At 45.1% G+C, this 22,913-nt stretch overlaps 1 protein-coding gene across 2 annotated transcripts in view; it reads left to right on the top strand.

Annotated features, from left to right (window-relative positions):
- EIPR1 (EARP complex and GARP complex interacting protein 1) overlaps nucleotides 1-22,913 on the top strand; it is a 1,964,495-nt gene that overhangs the window by 1,344,753 nt on the left and 596,829 nt on the right. The window lies entirely within an intron of this gene.

The following is a 22,913-nucleotide window of genomic DNA, read 5'->3' as shown; positions in this document are numbered from 1 at the left end:
GTGTGTGTGTGTGTGTGTGTGTGTGTGTGTTTGTCATACGTATCCTGGGTAGAGGTAGCTGTGAGTGTGTAACAACAAGACTCATTGTGGAGCAGGTTTTGCAAATTTCTTATATGGTGGGCCTATGATATGTCACAATGACCACCTTACAAGGATAACAGATGTCAAACAGCAGAGAGGCTGGGGTTAACAATCCATACACCTGCATGTGACATCATGGTTTGGTGAACAATATAGGTAACTGTTGTATTACCCAAAGAACACTCTCCACCCATGTCTCATACACAAATACACTCGGCTAGGCTACAATCACTATGTTGATTGTTCCCTGCTTATTGTTCACAGATAGTAACCATGGTGTGATTACAGTAGACTGCAGAGGGCATGGCACCCTGTCCCATCCCTACAGTAGGCAAATAATTGCATACAGTGCTTCTTCACTATGTTCCCCACTGGATGCCTGCGACAGCTGTAGAGCCAGCAAATGTAACCCACAAAAGACATACAATGCCTTATACACATGCCCTGTATGGACAGTTGCCACTGACACCAGGGAATACCTGTATCATGTTGTCAATATTGGTGCAGTCTTAACCTAGTGTCCATTGCCAGTTCTCACCACATGAGGCCAGGAATGGCATATCTGATGATAATCTGTCTACACAACATGTCCCAGACACCCCAGGTACACTTCCACATGTCACAGAACATGCATGTGGGACGTCTGCACATCCGAGACACTGTCCGTGTCATGGAATATAGAACACATACATGGCAAGCATTGCACAGCATTGGACACCCACAGTAGTAACCCAGATGACTGGATGGTGAATACAGTACCCACCTGTGTGAGCCAGTCCAGACACTACACCCCTGAGCCACACTGCAGACCATTGTCGTGTGGCCTGATGCCAAGGTCTAGCCTTTACCTAGCCTTGTACAGCCATCTGGTGCAGTCAACTACTACACACCTGTGAGGCAATGCACCCATGCATGTCAGTACTGGCAAACCTGTGTGTGTGTGTGTGTGTGTGTGTGTCTGTCTGTGTGGAGTATAATGATTTGGACACCATTCACACTCACTACACCTCCCACTGGCCTACTGAAGCATGCCTTCTGATGTCAGACACCTTGACATACCCTTTGCCCATATATCATCCTGATATCCCCTGTGGTGCATGTGATTCCTGCGTATTACTATATTGCAGCAAACTAGCTAGTTAGGATGTCTAATCCTGACCTGCCAATGGTGATGATGTGTGTGTATGTCCCTGAGACAGTGTGGCTGTGTCGACCTTGACACCTGTTCATGGGGACATGCATGTGTTTTACACCTACCTTATCCCTCCTTTATCACTGTTGCAGATGTCACTCACCATCGAATATAGCTTTGGACAGCTCCCCAACATGTAAGCTCTGTGGCACATGGAATAACTGCATAGACATGTGATAGCAATACATAGTCAGGTAGGGGTTTGAAGCCCCATACTGGTAAGTGCGTGACACAAACATGCTTAGATTTTACTCTCCCACCCCCTCCCTGTCTGTCTTTGTCTCTGTCTGCCTCTCTCACTCCCTCTCTGGTGGATGTGTAGAAGTACACCTGCTTTGCTTAGGCAGCAGCTTGTGTTTTGTAAGTTATGCTCATGGTCAGCTGATGGCCTCTGCACAAATTGCAGTCCCCCACTAGCTGATTGCATGCGGAACAGCTGTGGTAACATTCCCATAGCCAGTTGCATGGAGACACATTCCTGTAGCTAGGAACATCATGTGGGTGTTGGCCCTTTTCATTCACTGTGAGCAGGACTTTATGTCGGTGTTTGGCAAACAGCATCACATATGGTAGTGGGATATACCTCTACAGCATACACTGTGGAGACAGGCCAACAAACAGGGGGGGGGGATATTCCAGACATGACTACAGAATGTAAGTGTTGCTCTTCTGCATTTGGAGTAATGTTGGATGTTCTGTAGTCCTGTCTCATCTTCAATCTTACATATGAGTTTGGAGCCAATCCTCGGCTCCGACTCGGCCTTTTTGCAAGCTCAAAGTCTTCTAGTTGGCTCGTGGCTAGGTAGATATCTCATAGTGCACCAGTTCAATCCCCACATCTCATTTGCCGCGTCAACGAGTTCGGATGTGCTTCTTCTTGGCCGTGGCTAAGCTTAACACATTTTGCTAATTTTTTGCTATTTTGTGCTATTTTCAGCTTTATATAGAATTATATAGCTTTTACAATGTTGTTTCCTATCTTTAGAGTAGTTTAGTCTATTACAGTATATCTTGCCTCTGTTTAGCTAATTATTGTTGAGAACTGGTTGGCTGTTGGCCTTGTTGTTCTCATTGGCATCCTGTGTGCCAGTTAGTTTCTTTCCAGGCATTTTCCCCTTAGTTGTTATTTACTCTAGTTAGTTCAGATATTGGAAGTTTTAATAGTGTTCAAGGCACGTTTGCACTTAATTTAACTTCTGTCTGCAGTATTCTTTTAGAGCTCATCTATTTAGTGTTCTTAGTGTGCTGTGTTAACTTAAGCTATTTTTTTGTGGAGTAGTCTGCATAGTTTTTTGAGGGATTTACCTTAGCTGACAAGGTTTCCTGATTTGTCAACCCTTATCGCTTCTAAGGCATAGTTGTTGTATAGAGACTCTTTCTGGTGTGTGTGTGTGTGTGTGTGTGTGTGTGTGTGTGTGTGTGTGTGTGTGTGTGTGTGTGTGTGTGTGTGTGTATATATATATATATATATATATATATATATATATATATATATATATAAATAACTAATTTTGCTATTTCTGACCTTCTATCCTATTCTAGGTTCATTTTAGTTAGAGGACCTAGGTTTCTTCCCTCTCTTTCTACCCAGGGCTAGGCCCATTTGAGTTAGAGGACCTAGTCCTCGTAGTTGTGTGATTGCCTGTGCGGTAAGGGCTAGACCCGTTTAAGTTAAAGGACCTAGTACTCTCTCTGGGTGTTTGACTGTGTCCTTTTGGCTGCATCTTCATTGATATGTCTAAGGAGGTTAAAGATCATAAACCCTCTGAGTTTAAAAAGTGTGTGAAATGCTCGCAGAAAATGTCCATTACCAATGGCCATAGTGAATGTGTGTACTGCCTCGGGGCCATCCATTTACAAGAAATGTGTTTGTTTTGTCACTCGTTCAGTGCCAGGGTATTGCAAGAGAGAAAGAATAAACTGATACTAAAAGGCCTCCTTAAGCCCTCTGTTGAGGAAAACCTGGCCAGCTCGTCTTCCTCCTCTAAATTGCATGGTTCCAAGAAAGAAAAGACAAAAACTTTTAAGAGGCATTCACTGGCACCATCTGGTCCATCGGAACTGCCTCCCAGAATTTCCAAACCAGGCAAGTCTTCTTCCTCCTCGGCTCCACTGAGTTCGGAACTGAACAAGGACACCGCTACAATGGCTATGGTGTCGGCACCAGTCATTGCGGAGTCGACCACTGATAGCAGACGTCGGAGCCGGTCTAGAGAGCCTTTGCCAGTCTCACCTACACTAAGGTCCCCTATATTACAGAGGTCTAGATCTCCCACTCTGTCTTCCAGATCTTCCAGGAGCCTATCAGAAGAAGATGTGGCGAGAGTAGTGCTGTGACTCCTGAAGTCATCTGCCTTACCGAAAATGCTGTTGGCTCTGACCCAGTCTGTTCTGCAGCCACTTGAGTCCATTACCCCTTCTGTGATTCCTCCTCTGAGCCATGCTGGGCTTCGGAGCCAGAGTGCTCAGTACCACTGGTTGTGGAACCCTCGGTTCCAGCTCCCCCTGAGGTTGTCTTTGAGCTGAGTTCTGCTCCGACACCTTAGGTGCTGTCCATGGTGTCTAGGAGCCGAAGCTCTCCAGTCGGCCCTGATAGGGACGCCTGGAACCGAACCTCTTCGGTTCTGAGTCTTCCTCTCGGTGCTTCGGCTAGGGTGAGCTTGGAGCCTACATCTATCTCAGAGCTGATGGCGTCCTCGGGCTCCTCAGAGTTGGGGAGGTCTTTGGAGCCAGAGAGGTCGGCCTTCAAGATGATGATGAGTGTGCTGTCCCGATCATCAGCTCCACCCAGGGGTATCGACACTCTTCCCCCTCGGGCACCTACTTTCGTCTCAGCACCTACTCCCTCTCTGGACAGCAGAGACCCGCAGCCTCAGGAGCCTCCGGCTGGTGATCCCCACTCTTCCAAGACCTCCCCAGAATACCCTTCTGAGGAGCCCCCACAGAAGAGGACATGCAAGAGGAAGCATGTAGACTCCCAGGATGTGTCTCTTACCTTTGACACAAACCTCGAGGAGTCAGAAGGGTCCCCCCAAGTCGTCCTCTGATGATGTCACCTTTGTGGACATCTTAGAGATCCTCAAGCAGAGGTGCGGCTGGCCCACTGTTAACCCTTCTGATGAGGAGTCGGTGTACCTGAAGGCTTTCAGGTCTTAATCTTCAGCCTCTTGGGTGTCTCCACCCTTTGACAAACTTTTAGAGCTTGTTAGTCGAAAGGTGTGGGAGACTCCTGATGCCGTGGAGCCAGTCCCCAGGAGACCTAATACATTTCTGACAGCCCCCAAGGAGAAGGAATTTTTATCAAAGGGTGTTCCCATAGATGCCATGGTGGTGGTGGTTGCCACTAAAAAGGAACTAGCGGAGATGACTTCTTCTGTCCATTCGCCGAACAAGGAGTCTCAAATGATGGACCGATATGAGAAGCATATCTTTTCATCAGAGGCATTCACTCTCAGATCACTGAACTACCTAACACACTTTACAAGGCTTCAGAGAGATCTCCTGAAGAAGCTAGGAGAGACCCTATAAGGTACATCTACTGAAGGAGTCCCTGATATGGTGTCTGCTCAGTTGCCACCTTGAATTCCATTGTTAACTCGTCCATGAGGCTGATCTCTTATGCAGCTGATAGAGCGAGCAGGGCAGCGGGTTCAGGATTTTCCCAAAGGAGGCACTCCTGGATGCGCTTGTATAATTTTGCGGAGCCATTCAAGTCTACTTTTACCAATGCACCCTTTGACAGCCCTTCATTGTTTGGACCTAAGGTAAAAGACACACTCACCCGGTGCGAGCAAGAAGGGAAAACACTCTCTGCCATGGGAGTATGTTTTACATCCCCTCTAGACCATATCCCAAGGGTCAGAGAGGTGGTAAAATGTGGTTCAAGAAGTCCCAGAGGGTTTTTCCAGGATGCAGAGGGTGACTCCTCCATTAGAGGCAGAGGAGGAGGAGCAAATGGTAGATGTCACCATAGGGGCAGGGACAGACCACAAAACCAGGAAGGCTGCGATTCATTTCGGGGCCGGCTCTATCAGCGCTCTTGATGTAGGGCCTGACTGTGCTTCTCTGGAGCCGGTCAGGGGTAGCATTTCTTTGTATCCGGAAGCCTGGCTAAGTATCACTCGAGACAGATGGGTACAAAGTTTTATCACCAGAGGTTACTCCATACCCTTTTCTCTTCCACCTCATGTTCCCAAGAGGATCCCGGATGTTCCACCCAATCACAGGGATCAAGCAACTGTAGAAGTGAACAAGTTGCTCGCAAACAGAGTCATCCAGTCCGTCCCCGCAGACCAAGTAGGATTCGGGACTTACTCCAGATTCTTTTTAGTGCCAAAACATACAGGGGACTAGAGGTCCTTCTTAGACCTCAGCAAACTAAACAAATCTGTAAAGAAGGACAAGTTCCGGATGGTGACACTGCAGTCTATACTCCCTCTATTATAGAAAGACACTTGGATGTGCTCAGTAGACCTCCAAAATGTGTACTACCATATAAAAATGGACAGAGCATTGAAGGAGCCATCTAAGCTTCCGGCTGGGAGCCAGTCACTACTAGTTTCGTGCTCTGCCCTTTGGTCTCACCACAGCCCCCAGGGTGTTCACCAAGTGTATGGCAGTAGTGACAGCTCACCTGAGGTGTCTAGGATTCCAGGTGTTTCCGTATCTGGATGACTGGTTCCTGACTACCCCTAGCAGGCATCTACTTCTTCAAACCAGAGACACCACTATCCAACTTTGTGCCCAGTGGGGGATTACTGTAAATTGGGTAAAATCTGCCTTATTGTCCACTCAATTTGTGACTTTTATAGGCGCAAAAATAGACACAGTAACCATGTTGGCTCGTCTTCTAGTAGAAAGGGCACAGAATCTCGTACAACAAATTCACCATCTTCTTCATCTCCGAAAAGAAAAGCAAAGACTGTTCTGAAACTTCTAGGGACCATGGCCTCCACCGTATTACTAGTGCCTTTAGCCAGACTACACGTGCGGATTCTTCATTGGCTTCTATTGTCCCAGTGGTCCTCCCAACAACTGCCACTATACCACCACATCCTGTTAAGAGTCTTGCACGAAGCACCTCTGTTGGTGGATCTAACCCAATCAGTTAACGACAGGCACCCCATTCCTCCCTCGCCAACCCATTGCCGCTGTAACCACAGATGCCTCACAGATAGGGTGGAGGCATTATCTAGGCAGGACTGCCCAAGGCACATGGCAAGATCACGAGGCCCACCTGCATATCAGTGTTCTAGAGATGAGGCAGTGCTCCTGGCATTGTAAGCACTCCACGACCTTCTCCCTCTTGGGACGATTGCAATACAATCAGACATGTCGGCAGTATGGTATCTCAACAAACAAGGCAGAAGCAGATCATATCCACTCTGTTGAGAGGCCATTCGGGTTTGGAAATGGGCGATATCTTCCCAGCGCTTTCTTGTGGCAACACACATCCCGGGGACAACCAGTGTGATAGCCGACAAACTCAGCTGGGCAATCTTGATGCCTCACGAGTGATCTCTGAAGCATGAAAGAGTGGAACAGATTTTCTGCAGATGGGGACAACCTTGCTGCGATCTTTTTGCCGGCCCGATCATCTCCAAATGCAGCAGCTATTTCTCCCTCACCCCCCCTCCGGGGGAGTCACCGAGAGACGCCCTTGTTCACAATTGGCCCATGGGTTTCCTTTATGCTTTTCCATCCTTTCCTCTCATATCCAAGGTTATTCAGAAAGCGAAACTGCTGAGAGGCAAATTGATCCTCATCACTCCTTACTGGCCTCGTCAGGTTTGGTTCCCCTTCCTCGGGCCTCACCTACTAGATAACCCATGGACTCTGGACCCAGTGCCAGATCTGTTGATGCACATGTCAGGCTCTCTTCATCCCAGCCTCCACACCCTCAGTTTGACAGCTTGGCTGCTCCAGTTCCATCCCTAGTCAGGCTTCATGATTTCTCACCCTCTGTGACTCATATTCTTACATCTTCTCATAAACCCTCCGCTAGAAAATTTTCTATCTGGGCTGAGGAAAGTAATGTTGACCCTTATACTGCATCTATTCCAGTGGTATTGGAATTCTTGTCTGAACTTTTTCACCAGGGCTCTGCTGCTGCTACAATTAAGGTTCAGTTGGCAGCAATTTCAAATTTCCATTTGGATCAACAGGAGTCCAATCTTATGTCACATAGGTTGTGTAAGACCTTCCTTAAAGGGGCCACTTTGTTGAGACCTCCCTTGCAGGAACTGGTTGCTTCATGGGATTTGAACTTCATTCTATTTAAATTAACGTCTCCACTCTTTGAGCCAGCTCATTCGTCTCTTTTGAAATTTCTGTCTTGGAAGACTTTATTTCTGGTGGCAATCACATCTGCTAGACGGGTTTCAGAGTTACAAGCACTGTCTGTAAAACCCCCTTATTTGATTTTTCACAAAGACAGAGTATCTCTTCATACTAATCCATCCTTTGTCCCCAAGGTGTGCTCCCATAACAACTTGAATCCAATTATAGAGCTTCCAGTGTTTTTCCCTAATCACTCCAATGCAGCAGAATTCTAAGCTTGTTTTCCCCCCTTTCCTGTAACAAGTCTAGTCCAGATACAGATTTGCTGTATCCAGGACTGTTTGTAAGCTCCTGAGCCCCCCGCCTAACTAGGGTTAAACTATTCCTGGCGCCATGAAGTCTGCTCTTCAAATTTTCCCTTGCAACTAGCCAGCATTTTAGATTTAGCACTCAAATCTGTTTCCTTGAGCTCAGCACTTGTTCAGAACTCTTTGTAAGCACTAAATAAGCTACAAATTAATACAGCACTCAACTTTTCTCACTTGTCTAGAGGAAAACAGTTTTTAGTACATAATAAACAAGCACCTATCCAGGCATGTCTAAAGGTCAGCTTCCAGTGTTTTCTCCTTTCTACCTGATGAATCTGGGCATCTTGGGGCAATGCAGCAATTGCCTCATGTACACAGACAACCCTCTCCTCCTACCACCCAACACTACATCCTGTGAGAGATGCACTTATATAGCCAAACTGGAAGCAAAGCCAAAGACAGTCAAGAGGAGAAGGTAAACACTTGCACGACACCACGCTAATCCCATAGTCCCTCAAAACCTACATCACCAAAACACACACATAGAAGCACATGCCTACATTTGCGGAGGCTCTCAATAAAAATCTGCCCAAACAACTGAGACCTCCAAAGCAGAAATACAAACAGCCTCTACCCCCAACACAACCTAAATGATACATAGCCCACAAACTCAGTGTGCCACTCAACTGCAGCCCATAAGGCATAACGTACCCAACACTCTAGTCATAGGTGACTATATATTCAGGCACACGGATGTTCCACTCACCAGGCTAAACAAGGAGAAAGTTACTGTCAGCTGCCTGTCGGGTGCCAGGATCCACCACATAACGCACGCACTCAGGTCACTCCACAACAAGTACAAATATGATTCTGTCATTGTCCATTTTGGTGTGAATGACCTGAGATGTACCATCCTGGACTACATGAAAAGAGACAATGGAGGAGCTCTCCAATCTTGTATCCCAGGCAGGTATGACCCTTGCCCTGAGTAGCATCCTGCCATCACCCAGAATGATAGCACAGTACAAGGACAAAATGATTGACTTCAACAATTGGCTAAGCTTCTGGTGTCATTCTAAGGGAATCCAGTATCTGTCTGCCTGGGATGACATGATCGACAGACCACGATGCTTTGCCAGAGATGGCCTGCACCTGTCGCCCTTGGGATTCCCGATACTGGCAAAGGCTCTTGCCACCCCTATAGTGCCTTTTTTAGGTAAGGTTCAAATGACAAATTCACCACTGTAACAGGTATAAGCAAGCAAAATCTGAGGGTAATGCTACTCAGTGCTAGAGGTCTAAAACTCAAAATGCACTCACTCGAGGCACTCCTTAAAATGGAGAACATCGACATATGTGCAGTGACATAGACCTGGTTCAAAATTCCAGAGAGCACCCCTGCATTACCAGGCTATAATTCATACCACACCTTTCGGCCACCTAACCCGGACCGAAACACTAAAGGTGGAGGCGTGTCCATATTCATTAAGGATATCCACACCTCCAAGCTAGTTGCTGAGCATAATGCATCCGAAATTATCCAAGTTCAACTAACTGTGGGCAAGACCGCAATCCAGATTGCAGCTTGCTACAGACCTCGCCACTATGCCCCAGGATTCCCACTTCTGTTTTCTTGATGCACTGGAAAATATTAAGGTACAACCCAACAACCTAATAATGGGTGATTTCAACTACCCCACCATTAAATGGGAAAACTACTCGTGTACCAACACTTTTCCTCAGTGTTTTCTGGAATTCATAAATTCTAACACCTTGAATCAACTTATCCACACCCCCACCAGGGGCAGCAATATCTTAGACCTGGTCATCACCAACATGGGTGACGGGTGTTCTACACCAGAGGTCAATTCCTCTTGGTCAGCTCTGACCACAAGCTAATCACCCTAGACATCCACATCCAGCTCTCACCCCCATTAGGGAAACAACCGTAAAAAATTTCTCCAAAGCCAACTTTGCACTTCTTAAGACAGAAGTGGCAAACTTCACAACACCCATGCAGATGGGCAATAGAGGTACGACTGCTAAATCCTACACAAATGCACTTTATAAGCACTTACACAAGTGCATGGATTGTGCTATCCCTAACAGAACCAAGATGCTATCCTCCAAAAAAAGGAAGCCAATCTGGTAGTCTTCTGCCATAAACAAACTCTACAACAGAAGAAAGAAACTTTTGCAAAAAAAGAGTACAATCCCATGACTGGAGGAACTCTGGTCAGCCCCAGTAAGAAGCTGAGATCCCTCATAAAATCCTCCAAAGCTAGTTATGAAAACAAAATTGCCACTGATTCTAAAGACAACCACAAAGCATTCTATAGCTATGTCAAGAATCTCAATGGCAACACTCAGATCTGCACTGAGTTACAGCACAATGGCACTAAATATACAGAATCAACTGATATGGCCAACATCCTGGCATATAGGTTCAGTGCTAACTTTATCCCCCTCTCACCCCCTAAAGGGGCCATCTCTATACTGGAAGAATGCAAAGTTCCTGTAATCACAGCTGCACAGCTAAAAACCTCTCTCTCTCTCTCCAAAACCAAGAACACAGCATCCATGGGACCTGACAACATCCCAGGCTGCCTTCGACATGAACTGCAGAATGAACTGGCACCCTACCTAAGTGCCATGTTCAGTCATAGCCTCACCTCAGGCTTTTTGCCCATTGAATGGCGCACCACGATGGTTATCCCACTCCACAAACGGGGAGCCATGACAGACCCCGGGAACTAGCGCCCCATTAGCCTGATGAGCCTAGTCTGCAAGGCCATGGTACGTATCATCATGGAACTCATAAACAAAGACATTGGAGATCTCCAAACTCTGGACCCCACACAGTTCGGGTTTGTAAAAGGCAGATCATGTCTCCTAAACCTGATAGACTTCTTTGAAGCAGTCACCAAAGCCATAGATGAGGGTAAGGTGGTTCACCCAACCTATTTAGACCTCGCCAAGGCGTTCAACACCATCCCCCACTCTGAATTTATAGATAAACTCACTAAACTAGGTATAAATCCTTATGTTACAAGATGGGTTGCCAACTGGTTTTCTGACAGAACCCATACTGTGAAAGTAGCAGACTGCAAATCAGACTTCAGACCAGTGACAAGTGGAGTACCACAGGGTTCAGTCCTGGGTCCTCTCCTATTTGGTATCTACTTCTCTGAAGTACAGGCTAACACAGAAGGTCTTTGGCTAACTAAGTTTGCAGATGACTGCAAACTAGGAGCCATAATCGAAACTCCTAACAATGTGGACTTCTTACAAAAGGTCCTCACTGAGACAGATGCTTAATGTCAAAGCCATGACCTCAAGCTCAATGCCAAAAAGTGCATTGTCATCCCCTTTGGTAAAAACTCTGTACCAATGAACTACCACATAGGCGGTAGTCTGCTTAACACCGAAAGTGTGATGAGACCTTGGGACACAGGTGGACAGTAGGCTTTCCTTTGATAATCACATCGCCACAGTGGTCAGGAAATCCTTCTACGTGGCACACCTCATCACAAAAGGTTTCTCATCCAGAAAAAAAGAGGTCATTGTTCCCCTCTACTCATCACTCATTAGACGCATTACAGAGTACAATGCTCCTTTTTGTATGTACCTCGCAAGACATCTACAACAACTGGAAAGGCCACAGAAATACCTCACAAAGAGGATTACTGGCATCAAACAGATGCCCTATGCAGACTGTCTCAAAAAACCTCTAGCTTTACTCCGTCGCATATCGCCTACTCAGGGGCGATCTCTACCTAACATACAAAGCTATGTCAAACCCAGAGCTCTTTGACATGCTCCACTTAAAAAAATCCCAGTCCGTTCGAGCTACACGCTCTAGGGACCTAAACCTTGTCACCACAATAAACAGAACATGGTGGAGGGATAGATTCCTGTCCCAGAGACTTCCCATACTCTGGAACAGACTACCTATCTATGTCAAACAGAGCTCCTCAGTACTCTTCTAGAAAAATCTTGATGATTGCATGGGAAATAGGAAATTCACCCCAGGGATCACATCTGTGGCTCTGCTTGACAGGGGCACAGGAAAATAATTTTCTTGGGTGGCGAAAGCTAGGGTACCTTTTTGGCTAGGCTTGTATAGGCCCTAGGGCCAATAGCCTAGTACCTACTTATGAAACTATACCTGCTATACATACATGACATACCCTTGCACTAAGAGGTTGATACTATTGGTGCTGAGGTACGACTCCACTCCATGTTCTGGACATATGGTAAACATATATGTATATATATATATATATATATATATATATATATATATATATATATATATATTCATAGATTAGATTCATAGGTTAGTACTAACCTATGAATCTATGAATATATATATATATATATATATATTTATATTTGTATATTTATATAAATATATATATATATATATATATATATCTATATACACATATATATATTTATACATATACACATTTATATATGTCAACCCATATACAGATGTATAGATATATATGCACATATAGTTCTAGATATCTACATATATATATCGACATATATATATATATATATATATATCTAAAATTAACCGCACTCAAAAAAATTGAACGAAGAGAAGAAATTTTAACTAAGAAATGAACTGTGACAATAAAGCATTCAAAATAGTAAATCACACCAACAACTGTTGTAGAACTTTAGCGCTTTCGTCTTATTTATTATCAAGACTTCTTCAGAAAGACATGTTTCATAACATGTCTTTCTGAAGAAGTCTTGATAATAAATAAGACAAAAGCGCTAAAGTTCTACAAGAGTTGGTGTGATTTACTATTTTTTGAATGCTTTTATTGTCACGAAGTTCATTTCTTATATATATATATATATATATATGTACATGCATATGTGTGTGTGTGTGTGTGTGTATATATATATATATATATATATATGTATATATATATATATATATATATATATATATATATATATATATACACATACACACACACACAGATCTATATATGGCTATATATATGATGCACTATACAGATGTGTATAAATACATATATATGAATATATATGTGTATGTACATGTAGACCTATATCTACACATATATATATATATATATATATATATATATATATATATATATATGTTTAGATCCATATAATTGTCATGTGTAAACATTACGGTTGTGTATACCTTCCCAGATGTATCACACCATATGTATCTGATATGTGTATATTTAGATATAACATATGTGATGCAACAGTAATATCACTAACAAGTACTATACAATTGTAGAAGTCACAGCAGTTGTTCAGTACTATACAATGTCTACTGACAGATGTATTGGAAAAACAACTGTCTTCACAGCTCTCATGGTGTAGTGGTTAACTGTTGTGACTTTTGTGTACAGTGTCCTGGGTTCAAGACCTTCAAGGGCTGTTTGTTATTGTTTCTGGGCAGAACAAGGGCTGTTGGATACAGAGTGGTTAAGGCAGTTCTGAGCAGCTTTAAGCAGGTTTGTGCAGGTTTGCAAGAAGCTAAGTGGTTCTAAGGTACTATTAAATGTATGGCTTCGTTTACCAGTGTGCAGATGTGCTTAGCTGTTACATTGCAGCAATGCTGACACCTGCTAAGCATGCCTCAGCCCTGGTAACCAGTGCTCACATCCCAGTCTGATAACATAGCAGGGTAATGACTTCTGTAGTAAGTGTATCTAATGCCATGTCCATAACATGTGTCTGTGTGCTGTCATTACAGTAGCAAGGGGCGTTAGTCTCCTGTCTGGGACACTTAAGTATATATGACCTGTACAACACTCTTATCCATGTAAATGTGTTACCAAGGGTAGTATCCCAGGTAATATGCAGTCACACTGGTATGTAGTGTATCATGACATTACTACTTTTGACAATGCTTTCCCAAGCAAGAGTAGATTGCTAATTGTAGTACTGACAACAAACACCCCTGCATGCATAGATGGACTCTTTGAGTCCTCACTGTTGTGTTCCTGGTGTGTAAGCTGCGTCACATTATATATTTCCTACTGGATAATGATCTGACATGTGGAAAATAACTGTAGACTACTGTCTGTATAGCACATGTCAGTGAGGGCTGCCGTCATGTAGTAATGGGATACCTATCGGTGTGAGACTTCTGTCTATCAACACATTCATCCTACTGCATAGGTAGTTGGTGAGCTGATGTCTGTCAGTCCCTGTACAGATGTCAGGTATCCATTTTGGATATGTACAGGCAATCTATGCTTGACTGACACTGACATGTCTGCCCAGCTGTGTTATAACTGGCACAGATAGGACTCAGCACCCTGTATGCACCACATGCCATGGATACCTCCACTACACTTTCACAGTCAACAGAACATGCTTGGGTACAGGTCTCCAAGATGTACACTAACCATGTTATGTAATAACATGCTGCATACATGTCAACTGGAGCACCTCACAGGCCATTTGCAGGCGGCACCCAGAGGATTGGCTGATGGATGTCACTCTCACTCCGAGGGTGAGCACAGTGGTATCTGTAGATAGATGGCCTGCTGGCACATGACGGGTGGCATGATACCACTGTACACACATCCCCTACACTTCCCATCGCTCCATGGACAGTAGCCAGGTACATACCTATGAACACCTGCATTGATGCACCCCAGTACTAACAAATGTGTACGTGTGCATTACTGAGGATATCAGTGTCTGTGTGTTAGTAGACCTGTAGTTGGGAATACCCTGAGGCCCTTCACACCCACTGCACCACCCATTGCCATAGTTAGATGTGGCTGCTGCTGTACCGTACATTACATGTATCTTGGTTATGCTCCTGTCTCTAAGGGCTACTTGGGCCTTGCAGTACCAGCACAACACTGTTGTACAAATGGGTTGATAGGCCTTGGATTCCCACTGAGTTCTGGCAAGTGTGTGTATGTGTGCATGCGTGTATGTATGTAGGGTACAGCATTCCGAGGCCCCATACTCCTGTTACAATCATTGCCACACGCATGTGCTTTAGATGCATATTCCTGTAGTAGCATTCTTGGGCTCAACAGGGGGTTGTATTGTAGTCCTGGTCAGTGTGTGATGGTGGGTATGTCAGAGTGTCATCATTGGTTCCAGTGCTTACAATATCCACAGTGGGGTGTGGGTGCTGGTATACTGTCATTACACCATGGTACTCCCGGTACATGTCCTATATACCACTGTACGGTGACCACTGTCACCATCAACCATACAAGTAACTGATAACACTATCCAGCGCAGTTATGCATGTGCTGTGTGCAGCCTACCTGTAACACATTGGACACACTGACAAGGTAGTTAGCACTGATAGGCCCAGGTCTCTCAGATGTGTGTCTGACTGTTATGTGTTTGTTAATGTATATATGATGGTATGTCACACTATGTATTGTCCATATACAACCATTACATCCCCCATTGCCATACTGTACATTCCTGGGGATGTTCTGCATCTAACATGTAACCTGGAACACACCTCATCCTAAATGCTGTGTAGTGTGTGCATTTAAAGCCACACACATCAGTAGCATTACATACCTAGGTAGGGGTCTAGTCCCGGTGTTGCCAAATAAGAGTGTACGTGTTTGTGGAGGGATCTACTTCAGGTTGCTGAATATACATGTCCCAGGGGGTCATCTGTCCATGTGGCACAGGCAGTAACTGTTATACAGACCTGTGACATGTGTTCAACTGTATCCAGGATATGGCACAGCCATGGCATCACCACAGTGCCATACCCCTTGTGAGATATGGCAGCAGACCATCCTCCTGCTGACACATGGATACCTACAGCACAAATGGATAACATTATAGAGACCACAATCACTCAGTGTTACTAACAGCTATAATACATCATGGCTGGGCAGCTACACTACCTGACATGTAAGCATTAAACATTACTGCTGACAACATGTTACACAGCAGCACATTGGTACATTGTAGTACAGTCACCATGTGCATCAGAACCATATTAGCCTGTCCCTGCATCGATGCTATGGATGACAGGGATGTGGTAGAGGTATCATATGCACAGGGTGTGTTGTTGGTTTGCTAGAGACCTAGGGTGGGCCATACGTTTGACACCATGTATGTGAGGGTTTAAGTTACTGATATGGCCGTGGTGATGTGATGTGTGTAGGTATGGGTTGCCCTAGGTGCGTTTGTATTGTGTGCGGGTATGCATGCACACAGTTCTGCTATGTGGCTGCCCTGTACAGGTGTTTGTTGGACAGCTGCAGACCATACCTGGCAGGGTATGTAGTTCACCACCTCCGGCTACAGACATGAGAACTGTGCCTGCCAGGGGTTCCACGGGCATGTCCAGGTACAAGTCTCGATATACTACTCTCCCCTGATGATGATATATGTCCGCTGGAACCAGGTCCCTCCTGGGACTGGCCAGGGCCGTGTGCATGTGGCCTGGTGTGGACAGCGTCCCCCTGCAGTGCCTGGACTGGTACTGCCACTACGGGAGCGACTTTGTGTCCTTGCACATCTACGTTGACCGCCAGATGTTGTTGTTGCTGGCCTATGTCCACATGGCCGTAGCAGCAGTCCCAGCACATGCTCTAGCACGGACAATCCACGGATGAGGAGGCCCACCATCTCACCTCACCATCTCTCCATGACTCTATATAATAATGGTGGGCACCTACAAGAACACAGATGTTGTCACAGCTGAAAAAACAGCCCTCTGCAGCCTCAGACCCTGTCTGGTGTACCATTTTGTACATGCCTGTGCCTCCATGACAGCCTGAAACTTACGTCTGGTGGTACCAGATGTGGCACTTCTGCCAGGGGCATGACAGCGACCTTCCCATGAGCACACCTGTACATCTGCCTATGTGGTACCCTGCTAGACATCCGGCTATGGCTGCTGTGTCCAGACCCAGCAGCCAGAGATACCACACTGTCCTGTGCACTGCCACCAACCGCCAACTTTCCCTCTGCTGGCCACTGATGATGGGTTATCTGTAGGCACTGTGACTGTGTGCGGGGATGGGGTGGATAACAGGGGGATGTCAAATGATGGTGCAGTTTCAGTCTCTGGCAACCCCGCCTGTACCTCAACATACCTATCATCATTTTCATTTCTGTATGAACACCAACATCAGATTGCATGCAGGAGGGACCCGGAGACACCTCGCCACCTGTGAGGGGAAAACAAGAAACACGCTTTAAGACCTGTACATCTTTGCTTAACAGTACACACATATATACACACACACACACAATGACATTCCACCATAATAACTACCTGTCTCCGAGTTTACAGACTGTCTCAAGTTTATTTTGTTAAGTTTCCCATTCTGCATCACACTTGGAAACCTACACTCATTAATACCAATTATTAACGTATCATTATTCTAATTGCCTAGACAAATGACCACAAATCATGACCTGTTACTCCATTACCTCTTTGACTTGATTGGAGTTGTTTTTACAAGGCCTCATCACTGTCATCCAGTGTTCACCCTGGGTTTGTCCAGACATCTTGAGCATGGCCCCCATATGTTAGAGGCTACTACAGTCACTCAATGTCACGCACTGGAGTGGCATACATAACCATTGCTCAGTAGATGCAAGATCTGTTGCTCTATGGCCCCCATATGTTAGGGGCTACTATGGTCACTCAATGTCATGCACTGGAGTGGCATACATAACCATTGCTCAGTAGATGCAAGATCTGTTGCTCTATTAACTTATTATGTGGACAACAGTAATATTTGGTTACACTCTCTGGTGTTGTCTAGTAATTCCCCAATGCATCTGCAGTGCTGCATACATGGATATTCTTTCACCTGTCTGCCGATTGCAGTTTTAACAGTATACCTGGTGTCTAGTTTCCCTCCCAGTGCATGTTCCATGCTACAGACCTTATTATACTATCAGCTGTCTTGAGATTACATATCAGACAAGTATTCATGGTGTCTCATGTGTCGGTCCATGTCCATGTACTGCACAATTCCAAAGGGAAGCCGAGATGTTTGAACAACCCCACATTCACACATGTGCATACATGGACACACACACAAACACACACACACACACATCCTACATGCATCAACCCCCTTCCACTCCACCAGGTTTCACTTGCAGACAAAATAACCCCCCCACACACACACACACTTACAGGTAAGGTTGCATGAAGATATTACACACACACAGACCTGCCATTACCCATCTATCAACATGCATAACATATGGTACTCAACAGCATGCAGTGCAGCTATAGTCAATCCATGCTAGCAACAGTAAACGTGTGGTGCATGGGCTATATTAGTAGCTGATGCCCCTTACCCAGTAAAACACTGCACCAATGTACACAGTATTGCTATGCACCTGTTTAGCACCCTGCCATGTACTGTGCACCATACCTCACAGGTGTATACACCATTGCTGAATGTGCATTACTGTGTCAGCTATGTCTGCTCTGCTTTTCACAACCCCTATGTGTTTGTCCAACACATACCTGGGATGATATGTGGACAGATGTCATTTGTGAATGCCTGCTGTCTGATTTACAGATATCATCATCAGTGGTGTGTGTATGAACAATGAGTTAAAATTACACTGACAACCGTCAACCCTTACAGTGGCTATGGGGTGTGTGCACACCCTTAATGATATGACACCTTCTTCCCTGATATGCCATAGGACCACATTACTGCATGTTAACATTACATGAGCCTGATATGTGACATATGTCTTGTACAATCAAATGCAGTGTCAAACAAATGTGTTAGTTGTGCTGATGCTGATTGAGATGCATACACTTTGTGGGTGCATATGTGTACACGCCCTTATCATGATGGTTTGTTGCACCTACTGTTATGTGTACTGCAGCAGTCAGTATTCCTGGTAGGAGTATACTAAGATGGGACATCTGCATTTGCCAGTATATGGTCAGTCTGCCCTACACGTCCCCCAACTCTGCATGATTGCAAGATCTACTCTTATGTACATCCCTTGGAGTTCACATACTGCTGTCACTATTGCTGTGGAGTCAGGGTTATATCTGCCACAGTTCCTGACCCTGACTGTGTGCAGATACAGCCATTCGTAGCATCCTTTGGTTCCCTGCTGCAGTGTACTGTTGTGTCATGATGACACCCCCTCCCCACCTTTAGCCTTTTTGCAGATGCTTGATAACTATGGCCTACACATGCGAGACAATTTGCAGTGTCCCAAACACTGAACATCACGTGTAACAGCCTAGTCCCAGCTAATGAATGGCAAACATACAGGTGTACACTGGCACAGTACCGATGGGGATGGTGGGCTTGAGGTGGGTGAGGTGTTGGTTGTGCAGCACATGTATCGTACATGATACTGTCTGTAGGTTTTCAACATGGTCTTGGTAAACCAGTACACATTGCAATGCATGCCTTTTGGGGACCTTTTCTGTTGTACATACGCTACCTGCAGAGAGGCCTGGCTGATGTTTCCTGTGGTACAACTGTCACATCTGATTACCCTAACCCATGGGCCACACGTTTGCAGGGTCCAAGTAATTGCTGACATGGGTACTGCACAGCCAGTACTTGATAGACATTCCTGCAACTCCATCAGTGTTGTGGCATGTTACTAGGCAGCCTGCATGATCGGTTTGCTACATGTGACATCATCTGTCTTGGATGGACATCTGTTTATTTCCTACATTATTCCTTTCCCATACATCCTCGCCACATACAGGACTGCACTGTTTGCCATGGTATATGCATTGGTGAGGTATGGCTACATGTCCAGCTCATGGGTGCTACTTGTTGGGTATGAGGCCCATGCTATGGCATGTAAGATGTGTGCAAGCCACAGCTGCCTGTGTTGCAGGTAAGTTTGCACATTTGATAGCCAAACATCTTGAATAGCAGACCAATTCTTGGTGTGACATTGGGGACGTGTACTTGCTAGAAGTTGTATTTCCATGACAAATGCATGCAGTCAGTACCTGAACAGCTGCTTCCACTATATTTTATCTGGAGTGCCTGAACACATATGCTTCTAGTGTTTGTGAAGGTATGTATTCCCTATATTTGCTGCCCTAACATATGATTCCATATTACACATGCATTGCTCATGTTAAGACCACATTGCAGGTTGTAAGGGTTGCGGACAGCAGTATTATGATATGCCATAGTGTAGATCTGTAACGGCTGCCATTGTAAAACTGGTATATACACTGTTGTAGCACTGTATAAGGGTGCTGGTTCACTCATGACCCTACTGTAGGCCATTTGTCCCACCATTATGTTCATCTTTGTGCACACATTTTGCAATGACAGGATGTTAGTTATATTGCAGGAGTCTGAAATACCCTTCAGATACACCATCATAGTGGCCACTGTGATGCAGTGCAGTTAACAGCAGCAATATGTGAACATGTATGGCATGCATTATGGGTAAGTGTGTTAAATGTGTGCATGGAATATACCATAGCCATAGCATGACTGGTGTATTGGCAAACCTGAACAAAAAACATACTCACCAGCTACAGGCTGCTGCCTTGGAGGTATACCAGAGAGACCTACATAAGTGTATCAGAGATGTGATATCAGTAGCCACAGCTGTAGCATTGGTACAGGGTGGGTGCAGCATTACAGTACAAGCCCACAGTACTACAGATTATGCACATCTGTTTATTACTACTACTACGCAGCAACAGACTATGTATATGTCATTTCACATATGCATGATCTAACCGTACAGATGCAGATGGATGCTCAGCAGTGGTCTACTGATGTGCCCCGTGGCCTTACCTGTACGCTCCTCTGCCATTGTGTGGGTAGCACTCACCTCTGCTATGCTCTCCGCCAGGTGTTGTGTGTGCGAGTGGGCAGGTGCCCCGAGACTGGCAAGGCGCTCCTCAACATGTGTCGGGGGGGATGGATGGCATGACCTCCCCTGTTGTGAGATGATTCCCCCCTGAATGCAGCAGCACGCCGACGGGCATTGCGAAGTAGGTCTGTGCAATGATGCCGGACCTGCTCATAACTGCGGTTATGCAGGCTGACATCATTTATCCTGTGGACAAGATCGTTCCACAGGGTGGTCTACTCCTGCTGCTCATGGTCTGTTCTGCCAAACAACACATGGTAGCGCTGCACCAGGTTTCTGATGATGACCTCATTCTCGGCCGCTGTATAAGCAAAAAGCCTCTCACGGGACATCTTGTCTGAAAAACATAAAGATGGAAACAGGTCTGAGCAACTCAAACAGCAAGGTTATCATAGTTCTTAATACACATCTATGTCTCCACCCTACCATATCTGCAACAACAGTCTGATCACACAACTCAATAGGTATGGCTACAGAATACCTACCATTGGGACATATATCGTATTGTACCACACTTTGTGTTTTGTGTTTGTAGCCATATTCCCTGTGGGGACACTATCATTGCTGGCATGTTACGGACAATGTCACCTGCATGCCATTGTAAGGACCACTGTGGTTCCATATATGCATGTGGTCTGTTTGCTATGTGATTGCTGCAGATCTGTTGCTTTGTGTTATTGGGGATATCTATGCATCATGTTGGACATGATCCGGGAATGTGTGGACTATTACTATCCACATATGTCATATAACAGTGACACAATAGCATGTTTATGGAACAGTTGCCAGCATAACCACCTCTCCCACCTCTTCTGGCCATGTTACCAGGCCACATCACATGTGGGACCCACCCTGGGGCCTCTTCATCTACTGGTCTCGCACTACCTTCAGGTGGAACCACCTCAGGGGATGGTGTCCCCCCCCCCCCGGGAGCACACACAGACATGATCCTGTCACCCGAGGTCAGGTCCAGGGTCTGGTGCATAGGGAGCTCCACAGAGACTTGGGGGATATGCTACAGCACCTTGAGGCCCTCAGTACACACTCACAGGGTCTACATGCTCCTCCTGCTCAGCCTCCAGCCCAGGCCCCTTCAGGGCCGTGAAGATGATGTTGTGACTGGCAATGGGTGGGGGCCTTGTTCCCATTGTTTCCATATGGGGGCTCATAGGGCTTCCACATCACAGACGGCACTCCCCATCCAGGGTGTTTACCCACCCCATGTGTCATATACCACCCCTGTAATCTGTCTTCTCTAGCTTCCAACCCAACCCACCTCCACAAATATACCTGCTATCCTTTCCCAAATTCCCAATCCCACCTTCACAAACAAGGGCAATGTGGTCCCAACATGGAGTTCACACATGACATAACCGTCCATGTTGCACACACTGCTGTATGTATATGTGTGTATTGATATGTGCGATGTTCCTTCACACGTAGCATGCAGCACTGTGATACAAAACTAGAGGACATGTATTTATATACATAGGTGTGTGTGTTTGTATATACATATAAATACATACAGGTGTCTGTATATCTGTAGACATACATGTGTGTGTATGTATATATATTGTCTGTATATATGTAGACATACATGTGTATGTATGTGTATATATATATATATATATATATATATATATATATATATATATATATATATATATATATACACACACACACATATATATATATATATATATATATATATATATATGTATGTATATATATATATATATATATATATATATATATATATATGTGTATATATATATATATATATACACCTGTATATGTGTGTATATGGGGTGCATTTAGACATCAGGTCCACAGTCTCTAATTCTCCTTCTTGCACAGCTGCACTGTTCTGCCTTGCTACAACACAGACAGGTACCACATGCGGATACAGCCTAACATTAGGGGGTTATATATAGGGACATATTGCAGGTAAGCCTATTACACATCTATGTCATTTCTGCATGCTACATTACATGTTAACTTGACTGCCCTGCAAGTGGTGGGCTCTGGAACCCATGTGTCCATCATAATGGCATTACTTCCACCACCAGGTATTGGCCACACCAATATACATGTTTTGCATTGCACAATACACACTATGATGGCTTACATCTTGTCAGTCAGTGCTGATCTACACAGTTGACGGGTATGGCCCATTACCCACAGGG

This window comes from Protopterus annectens, chromosome 1.part0 (genome assembly GCF_019279795.1).
Source record: "Protopterus annectens isolate FY-2018-M chromosome 1.part0, PAN1.0, whole genome shotgun sequence".
NCBI lineage: Eukaryota > Metazoa > Chordata > Ceratodontiformes > Protopteridae > Protopterus > Protopterus annectens.
The sequence above is the reverse complement of the archived record's forward strand: the minus strand, read 5'-3'. Positions and strand labels throughout refer to the sequence as shown.